The 26,003-nt window shown below is 34.5% G+C and overlaps 2 protein-coding genes across 2 annotated transcripts in view; both read right to left on the bottom strand.

Moving 5' to 3' along the window:
- LOC118739215 (cationic amino acid transporter 2-like) overlaps nucleotides 1-10,212 on the bottom strand; it is a 38,390-nt gene extending 28,178 nt beyond the window's left edge. The window contains exon 1 of the mRNA XM_036470404.1: nucleotides 10,084-10,212. The gene's annotated coding sequence lies outside the window, so the exon portion shown is untranslated. The remainder of the gene's footprint in view (nucleotides 1-10,083) is intronic.
- The window catches only part of LOC118739217 (long-chain-fatty-acid--CoA ligase 5-like), a 431,825-nt gene that overhangs the window by 162,051 nt on the left and 243,771 nt on the right, over nucleotides 1-26,003 (bottom strand). The gene's annotated exons all lie outside the window — the stretch shown is intronic.

Here is a 26,003-nt window from a genome sequence, read left to right as displayed (position 1 = left end):
AAAACTCCATAGCCGCCCTTGAATCTACACTTAGCCGCTAGCGTTTCCACACCCCAGAAAGGTTATGTGCAAGATAAAAATACAATTTAACCAATAGAAAAATGTAAATGCTTGTATTGGAAAAACGACGCCTACGACGAATATGGCAGACTCATAGACCACCATCATCAAAACAACTGCTCAAGGCGGCCACACATACACTGACGAGAGCCTTCAAGAACGAGGAGCAGTACGCACAGTACCAGTACATCCAAAAGCTCTCACCGCCAGTACGGGACCACAATGGCAAATGGGCTCAGAGTGACGCAGAAAAAGCAAACACCTTTGATGCTCACGTAAAAAATGTTTTTAGGTCAAACCCTGCAACTAATGATTTTCAACTACCACCCGTACCCAATATGTCAAAAGTTGAGCCGCTGAAATTTGTACCTGAAGAAATTTCAAAAGTAATTAAGGATCAACTGCAACCAAATAAGGCCCCAGGGCATGACCTAATAACCCCAAAAATGATTATTGAGCTACCAAATTGGGCTGTACTTTGCATCTGTATGCTATTTAACGCAATCACAAAACATTGTCATTTCCCTCACCAATGGAAAAAGTGGACTATTGTGATGATACCAAATCCCGGAAAGGACAAAACGCAGCCATCTTCCTATAGGCCTATCAGCCTGCTACCGTGTATGTCGAAATGATTAGAAAAACGTGTTATGCTGCGCATCTCCCCACATCTGCAATCCCGCAACATAATACCACTTCACCAATTTGGCTTCAGGGAACAACATGGAACAATCGAGCAAGTAAATCGCGTAACAACCGAAATCCGAACAGCGTTTGAAAAGAGGGAATATTGCGCTGTAATATTTCTTGACGTCGCCCAGGCATTTGATCGCGTCTGGCTACACGGTCTTATATATAACGAAGCACACACAAACTGCTTAAGTCATACTTTTATAATCGAAAGTTTGCAGTTCGATGTAACACCACCATCTCTGAAGCCCATGCAATCGATGCTGGAGTGCCACAAGGCAGTGTCCTTGGTCCGATGCTGTATGTCTTATATACCGCGGATATTCCTACAAACGACCGCCTGATAGTGTCCACTTTTGCCGATGACACTGCCACAATCAGTCGCTCCAAGTTTCCTCTACAAGCAACTGCGCTCCTAGGCAATCATATGGAAGCTGTTGCCAATTGGCTCGCAAACTGGCGAATAAAGGGTAACGAGCAAAAATGTAAGCAAGTAACATTTACACTGAATAAGAGTAACTGTTCGACCTTGACTTTGAACAACGTACGAATACCACAAAGCATTCATGTCACTTACCTAGGGGTCCATCTGGACAGGCGACTTACTTGGTGAAACCATATAGGGGCTAAAAGGACTCATCTCAAACTGAAGGCTAATTCTCTCCACTGGCTTATTAACTCTCGCTCACCGCTGAGTCTGGAGTATAAAGTGCTTATTTACAATACAGTTTTAAAACCGATATGGACCTAGGGATGTGAATTATGGGGAAACGTGAGCAGCAGCAACATCGAAATCCTTCGTCGTGCGCAATCTAAAATCCTTCGAACAATCACCGGCACACCTTGGTATATCCGAAATGAGAACATTCACAGCGACTTCAGATTACTAGAAGTACGAACCGAAATAGAACAACGGAAGACGAAATATGTATCGAAGCTTTTAGTGCACCCAAATCATTTAGCAAGATCTTCATTGCGTGTCAACAGGACCTCAAGACTACGTAGGAATGACTTACCAGCCCAGTCGTAATCTTTTCTTAGGGCCAGTTAAGAAAGTACTCATCCCAACTAGGGGATGTAAATTAAGTGAATAGAATAAGATTCGAAAACTTATTGTTCGGCTCTTTTAGGCAGGGCAGGTTCAATAAATAAAAATAAAAAGTTAAATAAAAAGGATTTTAGAAAACCTCTCCAATGCTCTTTAAAAACTAGTAAAACGATCGAATTTCGATAGTAACTGGCACCCCTAGTACTGAGTTATTCCCTTTGGTACTTAACCGATTCAAACGCGCGTGTAAAAGTAGGTACACAGGTATGTAATTTATACGTTTTTTATTTCTATGTTATGTATTACAAAATTTTACGTAATAATAGCACTTCAGGGCCATAGAGGTCGAAATATAAATTTTGTTGTCAGCCTACACTCTCCGACAGACATTGGCGAAACGATGAGAGGATCTCTGTCAGCACATTTATAAGGCATACATTTTTTTTAATCGAATTAAGATAAAGAAATTACGAAAATTTAAACTTTATTGTTTTTATCAGTTTTTATTAGTTGTGCCATTCTTACACTTAGCGCTTGATATGTAAGTACATAAGTTTAAATCTGAATTCGAACGCGTATGGCGTTTGTGAACGTGGTCAATTAACTCTACGCCAAAGCGCGCTGCTTTCAGTATTACTGTTTTGTTGTTGTTGTAGTTATTACGAGTATGCTTTATATTTGTCGCGCTTGTTTTGCCACACCACCCACCACCACCACCTCCAGCAACAGCAACAGCAACAGCAACAGCTACAGCCCCGGCCCGGCCCGTCTGTCTTGATAGCTCGCTGCCCATTTCATGTGCACAATAAATTCTCACTTTTTATATGCGGCTGGCAATTTTTGTTTTTGTTGTTTATTTTGAATTATTCGCTTGTGCGCTCATTGTAGTGATTGTTGTTGTTACTTAATTATTTTTTATTTTTATTTTTTCGTTTGTCAATTTCCAGCTAGTTATTGGTGTATCTGCTCACTTGCCGTTCGGTGTCATTTACTTACAAGCGAACTGACTGACTGATCGACAGGTTAAGTAGCAGCGCTTTGAGTGCGACTACATACCGGACTCGCCAGCGTTAAGATGCATTTGCAAATATTTTCGAAGCATGCAATCAGCTTTGCAAAAAAAAAAAACGTATAAATGTACATACTTTAATAATTATGCGGTTATAAAAGGTTTAACAGCGATCGGCAGTTAAGCAATTATGACGTACAGACAATATGTAAAAGCAAAAAAAAAAAAACTTTATTGGTGAGTACACATGCGAATATTACGTACATATGTATGTAACTATGTATTTATTTTTTTCATAACCAGTTGGTGAGCACGCATTGTTTCGGAATTTGGTTTTTAGAATTTATTTAGCGTATTTTTATCGATTGTTACCGAGTACCTACATATGTGTGTTTTGATCACAGTACGCGAATATGCAAATGTTAGATTGATAATTTCTGCGAATCATTTGAATTTTAAATGAAATTGAATTTCTGAAAAGGTTTCAGGCTGAGTATGTACTAGGGCTGCGTATCGGCAATGAAAGTTCGGTATATCGGTATCGCGATATTCTAAATTCACAAGATCCGATACCGATATTTCTAATAAAATAATATCGATATATTGAATATCGGAAAAGTCGAAAACGAAATGGTTAATAAAGATATATTGTTTATGCACACTACGTATATTCGTAATTAAAATGCGAAGAAGCATACATTTAAATGACGAAGTTACTTGGGATAAGATGCCTTTAATGAAATGAAAAAATATCAACTTTGATTTACCCCTCCTCACAAGCAAGTCTAGAACTTTCAAAGAGACAAACCATATCATATGTATGTATGTATTTATAAATGTGAAGTACAAATGGTACATGATCAATGGAATCTGCCTGGAAGCCTAAAATGCCAATTCAGCATCTCTGGTTGGACTTGGTTACTTAATATTATTTTTATGCAAAAAGTAGTTTGCGTTTGCTGTAGATTTTTTTCAGAAATAAATTTACGAGACTTTATTTCATGAGAGTTGCCTGATTTAAGAAATTTTAATATTATTATGAATTTTTGTTTTCATGGGTACTATGCCAAAAGCTGTTTTTTGCGAGAACGAAACATTTTTCGACTAGCCAGTTTTATTATTCGACTTAAAAAAAAGGATAAGGTTATCAATTCGTCGGAATATTGTTTTTTTTTTTGTATGTATGTTTCCGCATAACTTTGGACCACGTGAACCGATTTCGATAATTAGTTTCCTGTCTCACTAATTTGGTTTAAATCCGATCATTGGATCATGAAAAAATTAACGGTACTCCTAAACTTGTATATGAGAATTGAAGTCGGTTGTGTGTTTTACTTAAAAATTACTTGTTTTTAATTCATAGGCCCAGAGAACGTAGAGAAAAGTTTCCGATATTTCAGATATCGAATCAAAACATTGTATTGATATCGTATCGCAACTCCTGATATCGATATAAACTAACTAATATGTTGAACAACGATATTGATATATTGAATATCGTATCGGTATCGCGCATTCCTAGTACTCTGTCGGGAAACGCACTAGTACCGAACTGGTTCTGTACTAGAATATTTAGAACCATGACTAGTGCGCGTTAATTCTCTTTTGCATGCTAGCAACTGGCGAATTTAACATTGTGATATCCTGGGAAGACTCAATTGCCCCCCCCGCTGCATCCCCTTTTCGATAGTTCCCAACTAGTCCTAAATTCTATAGTTCCGAGCCAGTTTTAAAATCGACAGACGAAAGTAAAAAGTTTCATTGTAAAGTCATTGTTTTTTTATATCCGTTTAAATTGGCGCGGCAATTATACCTGACTGCTGGGTATTGTGCAATAAACAGTATTGTCAAGTAAAAATGTAATGCAAATTTATATAATACGGTTGTTTTCAGGGGGGAAAAAATTAAGTGAATTTAATTTTCATCAATGAGCTAAATAGCAAATACATTTTATTTAGGTCTTTTCCCAAGCTCCGCTCCAGCCAACATCCTTTGCTCTTAGGTCCTTGCTCCTCTACTTCACTCCGCTTCGAAGCCCTGATTTGAACGAAAAAGTCGCCAAACACATAACTTTGTAAAGTAGAGAAGCCCCCCGCTGCATGCTCTAAGATCTAGTTCGTTGTGCATCCCGTTTTCTATAGTTCCAAACCAGTTTTAAATTCGCCACCTTAGATATAGATTTATAACGAAAAAAGTGAAATAAAATAGTTTTTTAAAAGTGTTGATTTTTTCGTGTTCAGAGATGTTTATTAAAAAAGTGTATTATTGTTTATTGAATTTTTGAGTTTGGGTTAAGGTAGGAGGGCGTGTGTGGAATATTCCATACATTCAGTCGGAGACAGAATTGTCGATTGTGAGTGTCAGGAGCAGAAAGTACCTTCAAGTCATTACTCTACTGAACCAATTACTATCCCTGATGAAACCGCGGTGACTGTTGAAGAAGCGTGCTTGAGTGCTTGAGTCGCTTTGTCTGTAGGCCTAGACATCGACACAGAAAGTGGTCAATTGACTCTTCCTCATCATGGCAGCCCCTGCAGAGAGTAGTTGTTGGTATTCGCCACCATTGCAGTATTGGTGCTATAGCACAGTAATGACACCGGTAAGGGCTCTTATTGCAGATATATTGAGTTTCAGTATGTCTCTTGTGTTTTTCCTACTAAGCCGCGGCCATAATGATCTTGTGGTCTCACAGTCTTCCCGTTTGTTCCAAAAGTCATTCGTAGCAGCCACGGTGCATTCATCAATTGTCCTAACGTGATCACTAAACGGTGGTAGTACGGAGCTATCCGCTTCTTCTATTGGCATCTCTGAGCCGTATCTGGCCATCCATAAGCCGACTCATTCCCTTCAATATTGCTATGTTGGTGGACCCGGCATAGAGTGACGTTGATACGGCTCGGTGACGCCAGCGTTGTGTGACATTTCCATACAATTGCCGATTTCACTATTTTAGATTATCTTGCTTTCATTGCTGCCTGACTGTCGGCAAAAATAGTGGCTTTGTCTTCTGGAACTCGACTACTAAGTAAAAGACTAGCCGCCCTCTCTATAGCGCAGATCTCTGTTTGGAAGACACTGCACTCGATCGGTAGACCAAAGTACCGAGTAGACACCGGCTCCGGTTCCTTTTTCCATCTTTGAACCGTCAGTGTAGATGGATATACCCTCTCTGCTACTGGCATACATCTCTGGTCGGGAACCCAATGAATATGTTCTTGTTAAAGTCCCAAAAAGGCGTAATGTTAGCAGTGCTGGCTTCTATGTCCGCTTTAATCCCATTGAGCCGGCCCCATTTTATTTCGTTTCCTATTATTTTTGAGTTTAAGAGAGGGTGTTTTAGTGCTGTATCTAAACATTCTATGAAGGTAAGGACTGCAGGCGGGAAGCCCAGTAGAAACTACATTAGAGGGTCGCCAAATATTTTGACAGTTAAAATTTTAAATTAAGTTATGAATATTCATATGTACAGTGGCAAAAATATAAATAGGCACGCGATAGTTTAGGAAGTTTTGGCTATTTTTCGCATCTAACAAAAATCTTTAAGTCCGAATTTAAAACATTGTACAAAAAGTAGGAACGTTTGACAAATTTTCATGAACATTTCGAGCTCTTTAGTAAGAATTTTTAGAAAGATTTTCAATATATAGTTTATAGCCCGTTCAATTCTAATAAAGTGCAGGTTTAAAGTAGCTAGGGCTTTACGTTGAAAAATTGTGGAACTTTGTATGGAAAACAATTCTCAATATTTCTTTTTTGGCAACCGGCACTTTTTCTACAGAAGTTTTTAATAACTGTTTTTTGTATTGATTGGAACATTGGAACATTATTCAAAAACATCTTCATACTAAATCATGTTGAACATGTTAGGCATGCTCATTAGGGTGGCCCAAAAACGCATGTGAAAAAGCAAAGACGAAATGTTTATGCTCTAACCCCCTAGGATTGTTTTATACCGAAAAAATATACCCCTATTTTTTATTTCGAAGTCGAAATGAGGGGTTATAACATTCAAATTCCTACTTTACTTTTTTTTTTGGCCACCCTAATGTGGCGAAAATAGAAATGGGGAAGCGATACTTTTACAATTCTAGGTACGCAGTTTTGTTGTTTAGATTTTTGAAAAGAGTTGCCAAATAAGAAAAAATATTTCGCTAGTTTAATATTTAAGTAAATTTGGTTTATAAAATATAACAACGTGTGCCTAAATTTCACGCAGACAAAATTAGGTAGCGTGACGAAGTAAAAAAATTGTTTAGGCATGCCAAATATTGTAGTAGCGAGGAGTGTTGCTAAATATTTTTACAAAAGCATATCAACCTTTAATGTAAACCTAAGTAAGTGGGGAAGTTAAAGAGACTGTATTGCGAATAATTCTTCACTAAATCCCATTTTAACGTATTTATAAAAATATTTTAATTGCAAACGTTTTAATTTACACGCGTGAAAATGAAATGAACAAATTTTGACTCTCACTTATGTACGTCAACGGCAATTGAATAAATAAAAGTACCGGTAAACACTGACAGCTGAATTTGGTGCTAAATTAAAAAGTTTATGTGCGAGGCTTAGAAAAATTTTAAAAATATTTTTTGTTTATCAACATTGTTTGCATGGCTAAGTATTTGATTAACTATTTAGTGGCAAGTTTCAAATAAATCATTCAATTTATAGTTGATGCAGCTTTTATTTGAAAATTATTTAGTAAAAAATGTTTATAGCTGTAGTACTTTGTACACAATATTTGCACCTTTGCAACAGAATAAACTGCACGATAACAACACATAAACCTACATACATGCATAGATACATATACTATAGAGTACATGCAGACTAAGCAATCGAAGTCAAGCCATGTCCAATTTTATTGCAAATGCTAAATCATTCTCACTTCTATTTCAGCATACAATTCATTTTGCGCATGAACTAAGTTAATGGCATGCGTTCAAAGTTACGCAGGGTTTATAAGGGTCACGTAGCCGCAGAAGTTTACATTTTTGAGTGCTACTTTGTTGAGTAAGTTAGCGAAAAATCGCTTAATATACAAAGCCATAAAATTGGCGAACTTTAGCGTCATTAAATATGTAATAAGCACAATAAATTTAGGAACCTACATATGCATGTACCCTATATACATTAGGGCGGGTCAATTTGTATGTAGAAGGATTCTAGGTGTAATTCTAAGCAAATTTTCCGAAGAAACCGTGGGTCTAAAATAAAGTTGGAGTTTGCCGAATTGCGAAAATAGTTTTCTTAGCATTTAGCTGTACCATCGTAAAGAAGTGCTTAAATTTTGAATAAAGACATGCCAAAAGGGATTTTTTTGGTACGATAAATACATTTCAAAAATGGTCTATTTTCTAAGTATACAAAATTTTTTACCACAATTGCTTTCAAGATGCCGGCAATTTCACAATACTCTGCGTCCTGAACATCAAGTTTGACATTCTCTGCGACCTAATTTACATATTCACGTTATTGCAGGCTCCGGTTAATGATGTGTAAAAGTTTTATCGCGGTAAACTAAGCGATAACGATGATAATGAACTCCTCGAAAATCCGTGAGCAATGGATGCTACTTTTAAATTTCCGCCTTCGACCAAACGTAATTTGAATTTTCCATTGCCATGTGTTAAAATGTGTGAAAGGTAATTTTCTGCATTTCAAATTTTAATGTCATGTTAATATTTAAATTAAAATTAGTGGCATTCATCTAAATCGATAACTTTATCAAGCAGATATTCTTACAAATTGAAGAGCTCTGTTACATGAACGCCCCATACTCTCTTTTCGTTTACACTTGCGACAGAGTTGCCTTGGCTTCAGTTTATCAAGGTTATTCAGAGAAATCGTTGGAGAAATTTATCAGAAATGTGTAAACGAGTTCCCTTACAAATTTTGACAGTTGTTTTAAGTTTACACAATTATAAGTTTATAGGGTTCATAATGTTTCTTTGCAGGCATTTTTACAATTTACGGAGCATAATCCAACAATATTCCTAGACCGATTCGTGCAGATAGGCGCAATATTCCCTGTGACACTTGCTTCCTTCTTAAGCATAAAAATGATAATACAATTTTGCTATTTCGGAGATCACCACATCTCCTCATTAGACTTCCTCAATCGCCGCCACTGGGATATGAACCAGCGACCTCGGATTACAAAGGCAAGTGGTCTACCCACTGAGCTAAGTTCCCCACGTAATCTGTTGTTGTTTTTTGGCTTGGTGATCTCCGAAATAGCAGCTATGTATGACTTCTACCTTTGTGTAAATTACTATTGTTTTCCACACAATTTTTCATTATAAATGGCCTCAAGCTCAATTAAATTATTGAATATAGTTGTTAAAAGGCGTAGCAGTAGAGAAATGTTATTTCTAATCTTTTCGTGTATAACACTCGAATTTATTAAAAAAAAGTGAAAATATAGGCATATTTGGTGGAACCGATTATATGAAAAAAATAAAAATAAAAAAATAAAAATAAAATTTGAATTCCCCCCCTCCCCTACTGACACGCTTGAACTCAATAGGAGCATACGTACATACGTATATAACTACCTTCTCATCTGCAGAACTGTCAACAAACAAAATGGCAAGCCATCACAAACAGGTTGTTAGCTGATAAGAGAGATAAGTATAATCTTTGAAGAGTTCTTCCAGTGTCATTACCTATGTATTTCCACTTGCTCACTGTGTTTTCTTCACACACACAAACACATAAGTATTATGTACACACACACATGCATTCGTCACACACACACACACACATAGACGCATACCCCGATGCCTTTGTTTGTCGAAGGTATTTACGTTTTATTTTTATTGTAGTTTTAGTTTCAGTTTCAGTTTCAGTTCTCAAAAACGCTAAGCGCAGCTTCAATTTAACTAGCAAACAAAAACAAACATAAACTCAGAAAATTAAAACAGGCACCAAAATATCGCTATCCCGAGAAATCACTATCCGCGCGAGCTCAGTGACCCACCGAGCTGAGGCTGGTTGAAAAGCCGACCGCGGAAACGAATGCGAATTTTCGATGAGCTGTGGCTGTGGGTCAGGGTGTCCAGATTGTTAAAAAATAGCCATTTCTGAACAAAAAATGCCAAAAATGGCCCAATTTTTTTTTATAAAATTCATGAAATCGGCTTAGCAAATCTTTTATTTTAAAAATGAGATCCTGCTATAATAAAAAACCATATATCCAAATTTCCAAAAAAAAATCGGCAAATTGGCGTTAAATCGCCCAATCTGGACACTCTGCCTACGGTGCAATATGTACAAATATACGAATATCAATCTACGCTATAGACTTTTAACCGGTGAATCCGATACCGCCAACACTTTCAAACGCTGCGATTGCTGAGACACGACTGACTGATGCCAGCTACCGAGCGAGCACCTGTTGGCCAACACAGCTCGCGCACCACCACCGCTGTCGCCGCCGCCGCCGGCACCGGCATAACGCATCGAGTGGCACCTGTATGCAGTGTTGCCGTTTTGATTACTTTTAACCAATTTTGGTTATTTTTTTCTTGCCTGTGAAGTTGTTAAGATCTTTCCCGTTTTGGTTATTTTTTAATATATACTGAAGTTTTTAATTGACATAGGCCAGCTACACCTGTCGAGGTTGAGGAGATTAGCCAAGGCACATAAATACAGGTAGAAGCCAAAATGACGTTGCTCTCATGAGAACCAAACCTTTAAACTTCAACTTGATTTTATTTTATTTCCTATATTTCGTTACGCTTAAAATGTCATGTCGTTTGTTTTTTTTGAATGTTCGTTAAACACAAATTTTAATTAACATTTGCATTTTTGTAGTGTTGTGCGGTTTATACTTAGTGTATGTGTTAAAAATGCAGGACCTGAAGCGTTGTTTTTTATGTGGTGTTAAATATAATGCAGAAATCTCTAATTTTTTAACGTGCCTCAATGCCCTCGGCGTAAGGAGCGTTGGGAAATCAGCTGTGGGGTAGAGCTGCAGCGAAATGCCTTGCTGTGCGTTAAGCATTTTAAAGCAGCAGATTTCATAAATGCACCAGGAGGTACAGGAAAGACACGTTTGATGCCAAGTGCTCTTCCTATGACCCTTATGTCGCAATCATTATTTGTGTTCCGTTGTTTTATTGATTGCCCAACGTTATGTCTAGTACATATATCGCTTTATACAAACATTTGTATATTATACAAAATTAAAACAGGTACTATAAATATAAACTTTCAATGTATGAAAAAATAGAAAAGAACATACAAATTAACAAATTTTAACTAAATAAAATAAATAAATAAATACAAAACTTGAAATTTACTTAAAAACGTCAACCAGCGAAATGTAATTTTTTTATTTTTCCTTACACACGCTCATTTTTATTTTTACTCTCCCGAAAACTTTGACTTTTGTAGGTTTGATGTCAATTTGGCTTCTACCTGTTTTTATTGTACCATGAGATTAGCAACAGCAGTGGCAGCCCAGCAGTGAAACCAAGCAAGAATATTTGGAATGAATGTATTAATATTACTTACATATGTATGTATTTGTTTTATAATATACTGAATACATAATATACATGGTCGGCTAAAGACTACTTCAAATGAATAAATGCTTAGATAGTACATATATAAATACCTCGTATATGCGGAATCCAATACCACGTCATGTATGTACAATAAAAATGGGATTTGGTTATTCTTTTTCCATTACTGCTTACTTTATTAATTCAAGTTAAGATTAGTAAAAATAATCTTATAGCAAGTAGGTTCAGTGAAAATACCATTCCGTAGTTTTGAAAAAAATCGGGTTTTTGCGCTTTTGTAAAATTTATTTACCATCGTATACGCGGTACTACGTTTGGCGTATACGAGGCATTTCGCGCTGAGCGACGATGTAGTTCAATAAGTCCAATTTTTAATTGTTTAATCTTAATCCTAAAATATATACAATGTGGTTGTTCACGCTGATTAGGTATTTCATTGATTCTTACAAAGAAGCTGGAAACTGTGTACTTACAGTGACGAGCAAAACTGTAACATGGTTTAACACTTTTTGTTTCAGCCACCGCTATATTTCCAAGTTCTAACGACTTTCATACTTTTGCTGTATATTCTTGTTGGTACATCCCTACTCCCTCTCTCATAATGATTTGAAGTCAATACAGCAACAATAAAAAAACCAGCAGACAAAAATGTAAATTAAGGCAGATGTTACAGTTTTGCACTCATATATTTTTAAGAGCTTTTTAACAATTTTCACGAAAAAAAAACTACTAACACAATGTTCAGTACTCTTTTGCCGGTTTCAGTTCCTGGATGTGATTTGGCATACCTTATTTGTATCTTTGTAAAAATTCTGGAGGTATATCCTTAGTTTGCTTTCACGGCTCATGTACTCGATTTTACGGACTTTGATACTTATTAAGCTGTCCTTTTAGTTGATTTCGCAAATTCTCGATGAGATTCATGTCCGCGGTTTGTGGAAGTCATTTCAAATTAGCAAATTTTTGCTTTTGTATCCAGTCTTTGCGAACATATGCAGTATGTTTTGGGTGATTTTTTAGCAGAAACTCTCATTTTTCGACTACATCTTGCAAATTTAGTTGAAATATGAACAGATACTGTTCCTTACGCATAATGCGTACTGAAATACAACCCCAAAAAATTAAGATCCTACCGATGTGATTCACAGTTTGCAGTACATGATGCGCTTAGGCTTAATTTGGGTCTTTGATCCAATACCATGCCCGGCCATCTAATTGAAAGCGATTAATTTAGTCTTGTCAGACCAAATAACCTTCAATTGAAACTTAAAAATATGTTTTTTTATTCCATTCTGAACGGTCTAACATATCCCAATAGGCAACGGTTCGGTTTTCGTGCGATGCAGCGAAATGCTGCCACACTCGCACATGTATTATGATCAAATTTGATTATTTCTTCTTTATGATGCCTTTGCGTTCAATTTGGCAAATTCTTCGCCTCGCTGTCTATTGATTTGCATTAAAGTTTAATACCTTAAGCGCTTCTGTAATAGTGGCTGCATCGCTACTTGCTTCTAAGTTCACAAGATATCGTACCGTAATATTTTTTAACAGACTTCCTTTGTCCTTGGGAACACTTTAGGCTATATTTTCTCTAAGTCTTAACATTTTTAAGCAGCAAATTCCAAAATTTTTTGCCACTTTTCGTGCGGTTCCGCCTTTCCGCAGTAAATCTATTATTTACATTTATGGTTCCTGATTAACTATGTTATTTACTGGTGATCACTTCTTCAATAAAGTACAATATAGAAAAAAGTCATCTGACTTCCAACTAAGTAAAAGATAACTGTCAAATGCAAAACTGAGATTGAGTGCAAAACTGTAACATCTGCCTTAATTTACATTTTTGTCTGCTGGTTTTTTATTGTTGTTGTATTGACTTCAAATCATTATGAGAGAGGGAGTAGGGATGTACCAACAAGAATATTCAACAAAAGGATGAAAGTCGTTAGAGCTTGGAAATATAGCGGTGGCTGAAACAAAAAGTGTTAAACCATGTTACAGTTTTGCTCGTCACTGTATGTGCTTATTTAAAAACGTCATTTAGAGTCTGGTAATGTTTACGAAGATATTAACATTCATACACATGCATCTAATAAGGGAAAACTGATTTTATAAAATATGTATTTACATATTACAGCCTTAAAAGAATTTACTTTTAAAAATGCAAATAAAAATTGATTTTCTTTAGTTTGTAAATCATTTCTATACGTATTATAAACAAGAATTTGTGATGACCTGAATTGTTAATCCAATAAACAAGTTGGTTATTTTTCCTTACATTTGGTAACTTTTTCGTCTAATCTTGGTTAGAAAGTTCTTTGAGCGGCGGCAACACTGCCTGTATGTAATGAAATGGGGCGCGCTGCAGTGGTGGCTGAGCGCGGCGCCCGCTCCAGTTACGTGCGGGCGCGCACTTGTGTTTGCGTTTGCACTTGTGCGCGTGTATTGTTATTGTGGCGGCTTTGGTGTTGTAATAAACAGCTGGCTAAGGGAGGTTGACAGCGGTGGTAGCCAGTGTTGCCACTCATAAAATTTTTTTTGTAGCAAATCTAACTGAAACGTAGCCAATTTTTTAATGCTTGTAATTATAATTAGAAAATACCGTTAGGTTTTACTTGTTTTTTTTTTCAAAAACTCAGCGCATTTCAAAATAATTAAAATTTCGCAATATATTGAGAAGTTTTGGATTTTTAGGTTCTTATTGTTTAATTTCAATTATCATATTATTTAAATATAGTTCACTCTATATCAAAAAAGATATAAGGATCAAAAATTTGAAAAAAAAAATAAAAAAATGCTCAAAAATTCCGCGGGACGTCCCCATATAAGCTGCAGTCTAAAGTAGTAACCTTACGACAAAGTCGCGGAAATTTCGTATACGGGGCGTTCCATACCAAATAGGCCACTTCATGTGTTTGATTTGTTTCAAATTTTTAGGGTTGACGGATAAACATAAATAATAAAGAAATATGAAATTTGAGCTTGATTAATACATTTTGAAAAACTTTACAGCACAAAAACCAATCGATTCAATAGTTTTCCAAATATCTCGAAAACGGGGCGAGGAAAAAATTTGAAAAAAAAAATCACACAAACACACATCAAAATTCTCTATGAAAAGAAATACTTAAAAAATTTATTTTCTTGACAAATTTTTCACATTCAAAATTTTTGATAACAAAAAATATTTTTTAAAATATGCCATCTCAAAAAAAAAATTAAAAAATCACAATGGTAGCTCTGAGTATTGCGCAATATTTAAGTATAGTATTATGTAGCTTTTCATTTTAAATATAGCACTTTTGCTACAATTGTAGCCAAACGGCAACGCTGGTGGTGGCTGCGATTTCAATTGTTCTCAATGATTCCCGTAATCTGTTTACCTTTCGCAGATCGTTGGTTTAATATATTTTTTTACATCTTTGTTTGTTGTTGGTGCAAATTTTGATCTTTTCTTATCATCGCCACAGTTGCACTGAAGGATTTCCTGAATTTACAAAAAAAAAAGATACAATAAAATTTCTCGGCGCAGTGACATCTGTGTTCACCAAAGTCAACTGTTAATAATCGTGTGTACCTGGTTATGTAGACGCTTCATTGCTTCTCTGCTCTATCCAGCGCTGCGCTCACTTGCCCCTTTGCCAAAAGCGATAAGATACGCGTATCTGCAGCAAGCGCGGAGCTGCGGGAGTACGCGGAGGCTCTTATCAGATGCGACGAAAATACCGCATCATTTACCTGTTGTTGGCTTGCACGTAAAAAGTGCTACAGATAAATAAATTCTAGCTCGCTATTTAAGTATGTAGTACATACATACATATGTTCGCTAGACCGTACCGAAAATTTTTGCCGAAGTCTTGCAAAGCAACTTCGGAAACATTTCTTTTTGTCATACATAAAGTTGCCTTTTTAAATTTTTGGTCATATCTTCGGCATACTATCTGATCTTAAAATGTGATATGTATATGGGTGCTCCTGTATCGAGACGAAACAATTTTGTTTTATACCTCATTGGCTCAAGTATCCCGTTCTGGTATTTACCCACCAGATCTCAGTTCTTATCACCCTAAAATACCACCGTAATTGAAATATATTAAAGCTCGCCAAAAATCATTAAAGTTTTGCTAATAAAATATTTTGCTGATTCTAATAGAACTTGTTTGATGAATGTACATACTTCGCAAAATACTGTAGACTCAGAGGTGTACGCCGAACTCTGATTGTTTGCTTGTAAGGAGGTACGATCTGGTATATGTACATTAGGGTGACCCAAAAATTCATGTTAAAAAGTAAAGTTGGAACAATAAAACATAACACAACCCATTGCTGGGAAATCATTAAATGGTATAGAAGTCTTGAAAATCCATATTTTCGTTCGGAAGACTCTGTTTCTCTTTAGGATATTCCCACTAAAAATACCCAATTGTTTATTCAAGCATTTTTTGATAGTAAGTATATTTAAACCCGAGCGCACTTGTGTACAAGAGTATTATAACTTTGTTCACATAACGGTTGTTTGTAACAGGCTTAACGATTCGAGATAGATATATACAAATGCATACATAAACGATCAGAATGAAAAGAGAAATCGATTAAGCGGTGACTGTCTGTCCGTCCATCTGTCCGTTCGTCCGTCTGTGCACACGATAACTCGAGTAAAAATCGAGATATCTTAACGAAACTTGGTACGCACACTTCTTGTCACATCCTCCCATATAACGGTAATTTTCAGAAATACGAAAACTGCGATATTTTAGTAACTACTGAAGATTATTCACTCAAAATTGATATTTATCGGACAATAACCACGCCCACATCCCATATAACGGCAATTTAGAGAAATACAAAATCTTCGAAAAATCAGTAAATATTAAAGCTAGCTTATTCAAAATTGATGTTTGCAACAATTCTTTACCAAGAAATACGTTTATGTTAAAACTTTGGAAAATGGGCGTGGCACCGCCCACTTATGATCACATATATGTATCTCGGTAACCGTTCTACCAATTTGTACCAAACTCGGTATGGTTATTGTGCTTGTCACATAAAAGCAAAACGATGCAAATTATTAAAATCGGACTAAAATTACGGCCGCTTCAGAAATGCTTGAAACTTACCGGGACGTTACACATTCAATTTTCCCCTTTCAATTTTCAATACACTCACACTTTTTCACTAACACAATCTTGTTTATTACTTGAATGGGCAACTTGCTTTCAATTTTTCCTTTCAATTGGGTTTCAATTTTGCTTTCAATTTTGTGAAAATAAAAAAATAATATGCTTCTCCATGCTAAAATGTTAATCTAGTTACAATAGAATAAAAAATAGAAAATTGTCTTCAGAAGGTAGTTAGTTACATTGTTTTATTGCAGACGACATGTTGATAATGAAATTGCTTCTCAAATTGAATGCAGCCTACGTAATGGCTTTCAATTTTGATAATTTTTGATAAGCAATGTGTGTGAAGAAATTGAAAGGTAAAACTGATTGTGTGTCGTCAGCGTTAAATATTTCGAAATTCAAGGGCGCTAATTTACTCAAAATTGATACACCCGGCTTACCATGTAGCGGTAGCTTTCGGGAAGGTGAAAAACTTATATTTTGTACTTGCTCCGGGTATTTAACGTTCGGCTCCGCCCGAACTTAGACTTTCTTACTTGTTCTTTTTTAAGTCCAATTTTCCATAAGTTTGTTAATGAACAATTTAGAAAGTTGCTAAAAAAACATGTTTGTAGGTTTTTAAAAATCTCCAAAAAATATGTGTGATAGAGTGTATATCAAAGATTTAACTGACAAATGTTTAAGGGGGGTCTCGATATAGGGCTTGTGATATTAATTGTTTAGTAAAGCAGTGACTGATAAAAAAAATTAAAATAATTAAAATTTTAAATTCAAATTACATCAAAATACGTCAAGTGGGCCACTTAAAAAAAGTTTCTTTCGGATAACCAAGATAGTTACGTACTTTGGTAGAGGTCCAGGTAACATTTGTTTCCCTATACTTTATTTTGCAACAATCCCCTTACTTTGCAAAAAATCGCGAATTTTATATTAAAATAATCATTTCTTTGATCTTTCATATCTCCCGAACGGGCAGCCTCATAGCCAGAAACTACTTTAAATCTTAATTGTATTTGGCATGAAATAAAGAATGCCAAGTAATTATAATTTTATGCGGAGTTTACTTTACTCTTTCTTAAAATCGGCAGTAAATTCCAAACACAATCTTCCCGAGAGTTAATCCACAGCTTCTTCCATTTATAGTCCTACCACTATCCCATTTTCGTTCTTTTCACCTTTACATTCACACTTAATTCTATTAATATTCTGAGTTGGCTGAAATCCCCACATACGTTTATTTAACTAAGCATTAAGTTATTTTGCTGTGCTTAAAAAAGAGTTTGTTATCATGTGTGCTATCGCATGTTTTGCTTTTAATTCAATAAGTAGACAACTGCTTATCAGACAAAGGTTCAATTGCCGTCTATTGTTTTAGGTGCCTGTATGGCCATCAACGATATGATAGAGTATATTTGTCGGTGATTAATGTGTAGTCTAATTATAACTAAAAATCCTATTTGCATATAGACCGACATTATCTGATTTGGCGAATTAAATGTGCCCAAAAAGTTGCTATATCTGCAACATGAAAATTAAACAAAAAAATTACGCTTTTATAAATGGACTAAGAAGTAGAAAATAATATTTCTCAGTCTCATAGAATTTGTTTTGATAACTTTTGATTTTGAAATTTAAGCAAAAGTCATTATAAACCATTTATAAGATTGAAAATGAAAAGCATGGGGCGCATGTAATAGACCTGAATTGATATGAAGGGTAACATAGGTATGAATGTAGATATATAAATAACGACCGCTTAAAATCGATCTCAAATTTGTAATTTCTTTGTAGAAATTTTAGGACTATGTTATGTAGTTTGACTATTGTCAATTAAATCTAATGCCTTGTATTGAATGCGCTCCACGTTTTTACAAGCTTTTACTTAACTTCACTTGTATGCATGGATGTATGTATCTTTGTATGTATGTATGTCCTGGAATTTTGCAATCAATATTTAGCAAACTTCCCGATGAGCTACAGACTTGAAACTTCACACTTATCTCAGAACCTGACGACAATGCAAGACCACAGCGAATTAATCCGCTAGGTGGCGCAAGAGTCGAGATATTTGTAAAACCGGCATTTATAGTCCGATTGCGTTCATATTTGGAATGTGTATTACTTGCATGAAAAGAAATAACTCCCGAGTTATCGTGTGCACAGACGGACGGACAGATGGACGGACAGACAGTCGCCGCTTAATCGATTTCTCTTTTCATTCTGATCATTTATGTGTACATTTGTCTAAATCTATCTCGATTCGTTTTGCCTGCTACAAATAACCGTTATGTGAACAAAGTTATAATACCCTTGTGCACAAGTACGCTCGGGTATAAAAACAAAGATACGTAAAGATAAAGGCAAAAATGAAAACCAAGGTAAATTTAAACACTTTACCTATACATATATGGGCAAAGGTGAAGGGGAATATTAAAGATAAAGATAAGGATGGGGATACCGATAAAAGTAACTATGAAGATAGAGGAAGAAAGATTAAAATAAAGGCAATTATAGGGGCAAGGTTATAGATAGACACAGACACTCAATATGGGAACTATTTCGAGATTTAGAGCTTTTCGGGTTTCTCGGGACTCATCGATCTAATAATCGATATTTTTTTATCGGTTTTGTTATCGATATTGTTATCGATTTGGTTATCGATCATTTATCGATTTTGTTATCGATTATTTATCGATTTTGTTATCGATATTTTTATCGATTATGTTTTCGATATTTTAATCGATTTTTTAATCGATTTTGCTGCCAATATTATTATCGATATTGCTAATGAAATTTTTATCGAATTGGTCATCGATTTTGCTATCGGTTACTTATCGGTTATTTATGGATTTTGTTATTGATATTTTTTTAAATTTTCTAATCGGTGTTTGTCATCGATTATTTATCGATTTTGTTATCGATATTTTTACCGATTTTGTTATTGATATTTTTATTGGTTTTGTTATCAATATTTTTGTCGATTTTCTAATCGATATTACTACCAGTATTATAATACTAATAATAATTCTAAATAATAAATAAATAAATAATAAATAAAATAATAATACTAATAATTATTATTAATTGTGCTATCGAAATATGTTATCGATATTTGTATCGGTTTTGTTATCGATATATTTTGGATATTACTACCGAATAAAAAAAAGCATAAATGTTATTAGAACGAACAGGGGTAGAGAGAGGGATCTAGATAGAAAAAATACAAAAAATATAACCTTAAGCAAAAGCAGATATATGTATTACTAGCCGGCTGCGAGGCTTCGCCACGCGCTCAATATGTAGATATTAAATAAGATGCGATTGACAACTAAACGGGTTGCAAGCCTGCTTAAAAAATAATATAGAATTGCGCATCTGGAGGCCAAGCCCTTTCATTTGACACCCCATTTCTTGTAATCCAACGAACAGTGCGCATCTAATAATTTTTTAGACAGGTGGGAGCCCTATAGGAATTTGAAGTACTAAAGATAATATTTCTATCGATACAGATTATACTTAAAAAGTCTCGTATAAATCCTTTCAGTAGTTTTTGAGAATAGCGTGGTCAAAATATATCGACTTTCCTTTATACTATGTATAGATACCCTGCAGTGAAACCCCAAACTATGTAGTCAGGAAAAATACTAATTTACGACTAAAATTCCCTGACTGAAACCGAACTTGTTCGAAAATGAGCAAAGTTGTACCAAGTACAAAACGATTTATTCATGCCCTGTTTTATTTGACCTCGACAGTTTAATACAATAAAGTATACAAAATATTATAACTTTTACTTGGGTATATTGTAAACCATTAAAGCGAGTACGTATTCGATTATACCAGATCAGTTAAATAATGATTAATACTCACAATGATTATTAATTGAAGCATGTTTTTTGGATAACCGTTTAATGATTAAATACCGATATTAGCACCATTTTAATGATTAATTATTAATTACTTTAAAAACATTTTAATTAATTCGTTAATTTTAAATATCTTTGTTATCTTGTTATTTTTGGTCATTTTCAATTATTTTCGACTTTTTTTAGTTACACGATTAATATAATTATTTGATTAATTTCTATTATCAATCAACAAGCCAAACTATAGACAAAAATTAAGAATATTTAATAACTGCTTGAATTATTTATTAATTTTTTTCTTATCCAAATCTCAAATTTCGAACATTAATTATTACTTTTATAAATTTAAAAAAATAATAGACTGAAGTGTGCAAAGTTAATGAATTTAATTTATTTTAATGAAAACTTTTATTTTTATTTTAGTTCACTCAAAAATGATCTAAAGTATTCATTATATTTTTAACTAAAATGTTTTCTTTTGCATATTCCATATTATTAAAAAAGATAAAAATATAGTATTTATTGTACCTGAAACATTTTACTTTTAATAACATTTAATGAAAAATGCATTTTAATTTATGTCCGAAAGTTTAAAATATTTATGTATTTGCTTTTGCTTTTAATTAATACTCAACAAATTTAACACAAATGTTTGGCAAATCTAAGGCTGCTAAATAAAAATATGTAATATGTTAAAGTGTACTTAATAAAACGTTTTTTATTGTATATTCATGAATTCAGTTTATTTTTTGACTCCCAAAGTAATGGTTTTGGTCCATAGTTGGACTAGTATTTTTCTGTCTATTTGGAACTAGTATGAGACTAGTATGTATGTACATAAGTATGTATGTACATAAGTATGTATGTATGTATATTGGCTATGAGACACACAGTTTCACTTCACCAGTGTGGCCCAGGCGCACTTACTTTTTTTAATTCAAATTTGGATTCACATATGTATGTATGTATGTGGTCCAAAAAGAGCAAAGTCAGAATTTTAATGCTCTCACCCCCTAGAATTGCTCTATGTCGGAAAATATTTTTATACCCGAGCGCACTTGTGCACAAGGGTATTACAACCTGGTTCACATAACGGTTGTTTGTAACAGGTAAAACGAATCGATATAGATATACACAAATGTATACATAAATGATCAGAATGGAAGAAGAAATCGGTTAAGCGGTGACTGTTTGTCCATCCGTCCGTCTGTCCCTCTGTGCACACGATAACTCGAGTAAAAGCGAACTTAGCACAGTGCGTAGGCAACTGGCTGGGTCAGTGGGATCGTCGGTTCGAATCCTACTGAAATAAGTCTGATGAGGAAATGTGGTGATTTCCGAAATAGCTATCACTTCTACAATTTTTTTCAAATTATTGCTGCTTTCCACAATAAGTTTTTTATTAAAAACGGCCTCAAGCTCAATACAAATTGTTGATGACCGGATAACTAGAACAAATATTTATTTTTAAAGCAGAAGATTTTATCAGTCCATTCAAAGATGTGGAATATGATGGACTTGAAAGTTATGCCGGGTACATAATTTCGAGCATAGGGTTGACGGAACGAGGTTTCAGAACGCATGAAGAAAGTGATCAAAATTAAACTTATGTTAATTGTTTATCGGAGGGCGGTCTGTACAAGCCCACTTAAAGTTTTTTGCATACCTATATTAGAAATTTTAATTTAAAAATTTGTTGAAGTTAATAGTGATACGCTCACCACAAAGCCCAAAGTCAATTTGGACCAAATTAAATATAATAAGGTTTTATTTGGGAAGAACATTCTTCAGAATTTGATTTTTAAATCGCAAGACTGCGTTGAAAATAAGAAAATGAAAAAAATAACAGAAAAATGCGCGCGTCGTTTTTATAATAAAATAAAAAGAACAATTACAATGAAACCCCCTTTAGTACATAGTTTATATTTTAAATACTTTTAACAAAAAAAATGCGAACCACGTAAGACAAAAAAAACTGATAATGATTTTTGATTTGAAATATTATTAGGTACATTGCTATAAATATGGGAAGGAAAATACTCCGATTTATTGTTTTAATGTTATCAAAGTGGCAAGGCCGTTGATAATACTCACAATTTATGAAACTTCAAAAATTGTATTATCCGTCAAAAGTTGTTTATTGAAAGTACTTTCTTTCTTGTATCATGAGTATAGCAGCTGATTTGATTTTTTTTTTTCAAATTATTTGTTCTCGAAAATGTCAAATATTTTTAATTTCTTCTCACAAAAATTATAAATTGTTAAAATCTATTTGCATGTGAAACCTTTTTCCATATAAAAACAAGCGATTGAATAGCAGCTTTTTGAACGCTCGCCCAACTCAGCAGCACAACCGCTGATTACTGGACCTGGCACAGATCAATGCTTCGAGAAGCAAACCAATTTACTAAGAAAGAAAGTTGCAACAATTTTCATTTTTTCAATTTAATTTTTTTTTCTTTTTTGTATTTCACATGGCACACTTTGATATAGAAGAAAAAAATCAAAACTGTTTTTGACACTTTCGATACCAGAAGCAACAACAAAATACAGGCAAATGTTGTGTTTGCTCAAATGCTCTAAACCTGTTTGATAGGCCTTGAATTAAACAAAAAATGTGATATAATTCATATGAAGAAAGTAATGTTCACAAAATATTTTTACTAATGAAAAGTCTAACAAGATATACATATGTAGGGAAAGCATCGTCTTTAACAACTGCTCGGCATATTGGACATAGCGCTTTTGTATGCATTTTATCTGCATGCTTCTTAATATGTTAAAAACATTGCTGGAAAACCTTAAAATGTTTGCATGGCACGATGTCGCAATAAACATTCGGCTGCCTTAAGGCCCGTCCACATAGAACTTCGGCGTAGCGTTGGCGTTGGCGTCGCTTCAACAGCTGACTATGAATACATGAATTCAAATGCAGCCGTCCACATAGCCGAAATTCGTAAACGCTCACGCCAACACAAAGCAAAAAGATGGCCAACTCTCATCTTTTCGCGTGCGTCGCTCGTCAGCTGTTGCTGTATGTGAAATATTTTTCCTTTTTAATCAAGTGCGGGTAAGGAATATCGTTCTTAATGCAATTATTGATATGAAATACTCTAATATTTATTTATCTGTCGTTAGTATGTTAATTTAGTGGCCCAAGCATTCGCTGCCAAGCGTTCATTGTAGCAAGCATACTTTTAACGTGCGTTCTGTCAAACCAACGCCAACGCCAAAGCCAACGCGATAGTAGGTATGTGGACCGGCCTTTATAGTCACATTTTAACGAGAAATGAAGTAAAGCAAATTTGTTATTTCACATTCAATTGGGAAATCAAAATATACAAAAGTAATGAATTGTTCTTGCGTTTTTTTTGCGAAGGACATTTTTTCGAATACGATATTTAATCTAAAGCTAAAAGAGAACAAAACTAAATATGAAAATAAGAAGATAGGAAAAATTACATCTTGATGGGTTTGTTGAATTTATTAAATAAAACTATTTAATAATGTTAATGCAACTTACCTTCATACATATAGATTAATTTTCAGTTTTGGGGTATTGGTGAGAAATACCATTCATTGCATTTCGAAGTAAAGTTACATTCTTTGTATGTACATATTTTCAATACATATGTATGTATGTATATCATGTACTAGACTTGTTTAGTTTCGTCTAAGAAGACTAAAATATTTACACCCATTTACTGTGAAAGAAATTCCCATCTCGAAATTCCCTAATTTATTTTTAAATATTAACAATATGGTAACGCTGCTAGCAACATGAACAAACTATGAAGCTTCAAAAATCTCAGTCTCCATCAAAAAGTTGTTAATTGAAATTACCTTATTTTTTATCATGAGTTCGAGCTAGTTGTCACTTCTACCTTATTAAATATGCCTTGAAAAAACCACTGCAAGGTAAATTCATTTTCTGAGTTCGTCGGCCGTGATTTTTTTCTGACGTTTACAAGCATTTTAAAATCGTATAAAATTGAAAAAAATAAATAAATTCTTCACAATTGTTGTTCTTTGAGATTGAAAATGAGAATGTGTGTGTGAGTTTGAATTTTTAAATTTTAAATTATATTGCTAGCAAACGTCAGACCGCCTCTCAATGGTTGTGTTTGTTTTTATCATGCCACTACCTGTTTAATGTACCTTGATTTAACGCAAACATCTCCGAAGTCCATTAAGAAGTTCCAATTCAAAAACTGTAGCGTCCGAATACTGTTAACGGTTGCCACACGACTAAAAATTTTCTGACCAGAATTTACAAAAAAAGTTACCAAGTCAAAAACAGCGTTTTATTATACAATAAACTGTAAAGACAAACTACGTTTATTTGCCATAAATAAGACGTGCGTACAATAAGGGGTTTTATTAAAAGAAAACTATAGAAATTTATTTTACAAAATTTTTTTAGTAATATGAGAAAGAAGGATCTATAAAAAATAAATGCGGTCTTTTACTAAAAAATTCATTGCACCTACGTGATGCTACTATTATAGTAAAAGAAAACTAAAAGCGCGTGCCTCGGGCTATTACCGTTTCGATTCTGGTAAAGTATTTTAAGGTACACCTCAACTTTTTTTGAAATGTCAGTTAAGCTACTCTAGCGCTCAAGGCCTCATCTAATAACTAGATACATTCACATACGTGTATAAATACATTTTAATTCAATCTCCGTATATGTACATGTTAGAGCTGTCAAACTATCGATAGTCAAGTACATCGATGTTTTACGATAGTCTTAAGGGTGACTATCGATACTATCGATAGTATCGACCCAATTCATATGTTTTTCTAAATCCATTTATTTTTCATTATCTTGGTTTTATAAATTGGTTTATTTTAGCGGCTCACGGTTGCATTTTAGTATCGAGTATATTGCCAGAAATTCATTCGCCGTGTAAACAGTCAAAAAGCGATTTCAGAAATTTTCCCTTCAATTCGCCTTTCGCAATAAAAAAATTTCTTTCGAAAGTCACTTTACATTCAAGGTGCCACTGCTTATGCAACTGCTTTCTGAAATTTCTCAATTTGACAGTCTTTTGAAATATATTGCATTGCCAGGTCTGACATGCTCATAAGACGGCAATGAAACCTCTGGTCCATGCTTAAAAAAATGTCGCTTTTAGAAATAATGACATGAACCAACTAAACCGATCACCCAGCACGGCAACCGTGTATTTGTAATTGCATTTAGGAAAAAAAATAATAATAGTTGATAACGGCATTTTTTAATCGGTTGTTTTATGCACACACATGGTTTCATTCCGTTTCATTCACATGCCGGTGAAAAAATTAGGGCACTGGAAAAAAAATTATTTTTTCTCGCACACCGTCCTGGGTGATCTTTATTCGTTCGTTCATGAAATAATGCTGCCAAGCTTTGTTCACTTTGAACCAATACGTGCAAATATCAAAAGCGCCAGGAAAGAGAATACGCTATCAATGAAACGATAGTGGCGATAGTACTATAACTATCGATAGTTATTTCAAGTCAAGGTATCGTCGATAGTTTGACAGCTCTATTTTGAAACATGCTTGCTCGGTTTTCTTTTTATTTTCGCAATATATCCGTAAGGTAATGTTTTCGGATTGCACTTGCAAGTACACACCAGCAATGTAAAAATATTATAAATCGTCGTTTAAAGTACAAAACCGCGTATC

Source organism: Rhagoletis pomonella, unplaced genomic scaffold, assembly GCF_013731165.1.
Source record: "Rhagoletis pomonella isolate Grant_MI unplaced genomic scaffold, Rhpom_1.0 Rhpom_scaffold_00005, whole genome shotgun sequence".
Classification (NCBI taxonomy): Eukaryota; Metazoa; Arthropoda; class Insecta; order Diptera; family Tephritidae; genus Rhagoletis; species Rhagoletis pomonella.
Note: the sequence above shows the minus strand (reverse complement) of the source record. Positions and strands in the feature narration are given on the sequence as shown.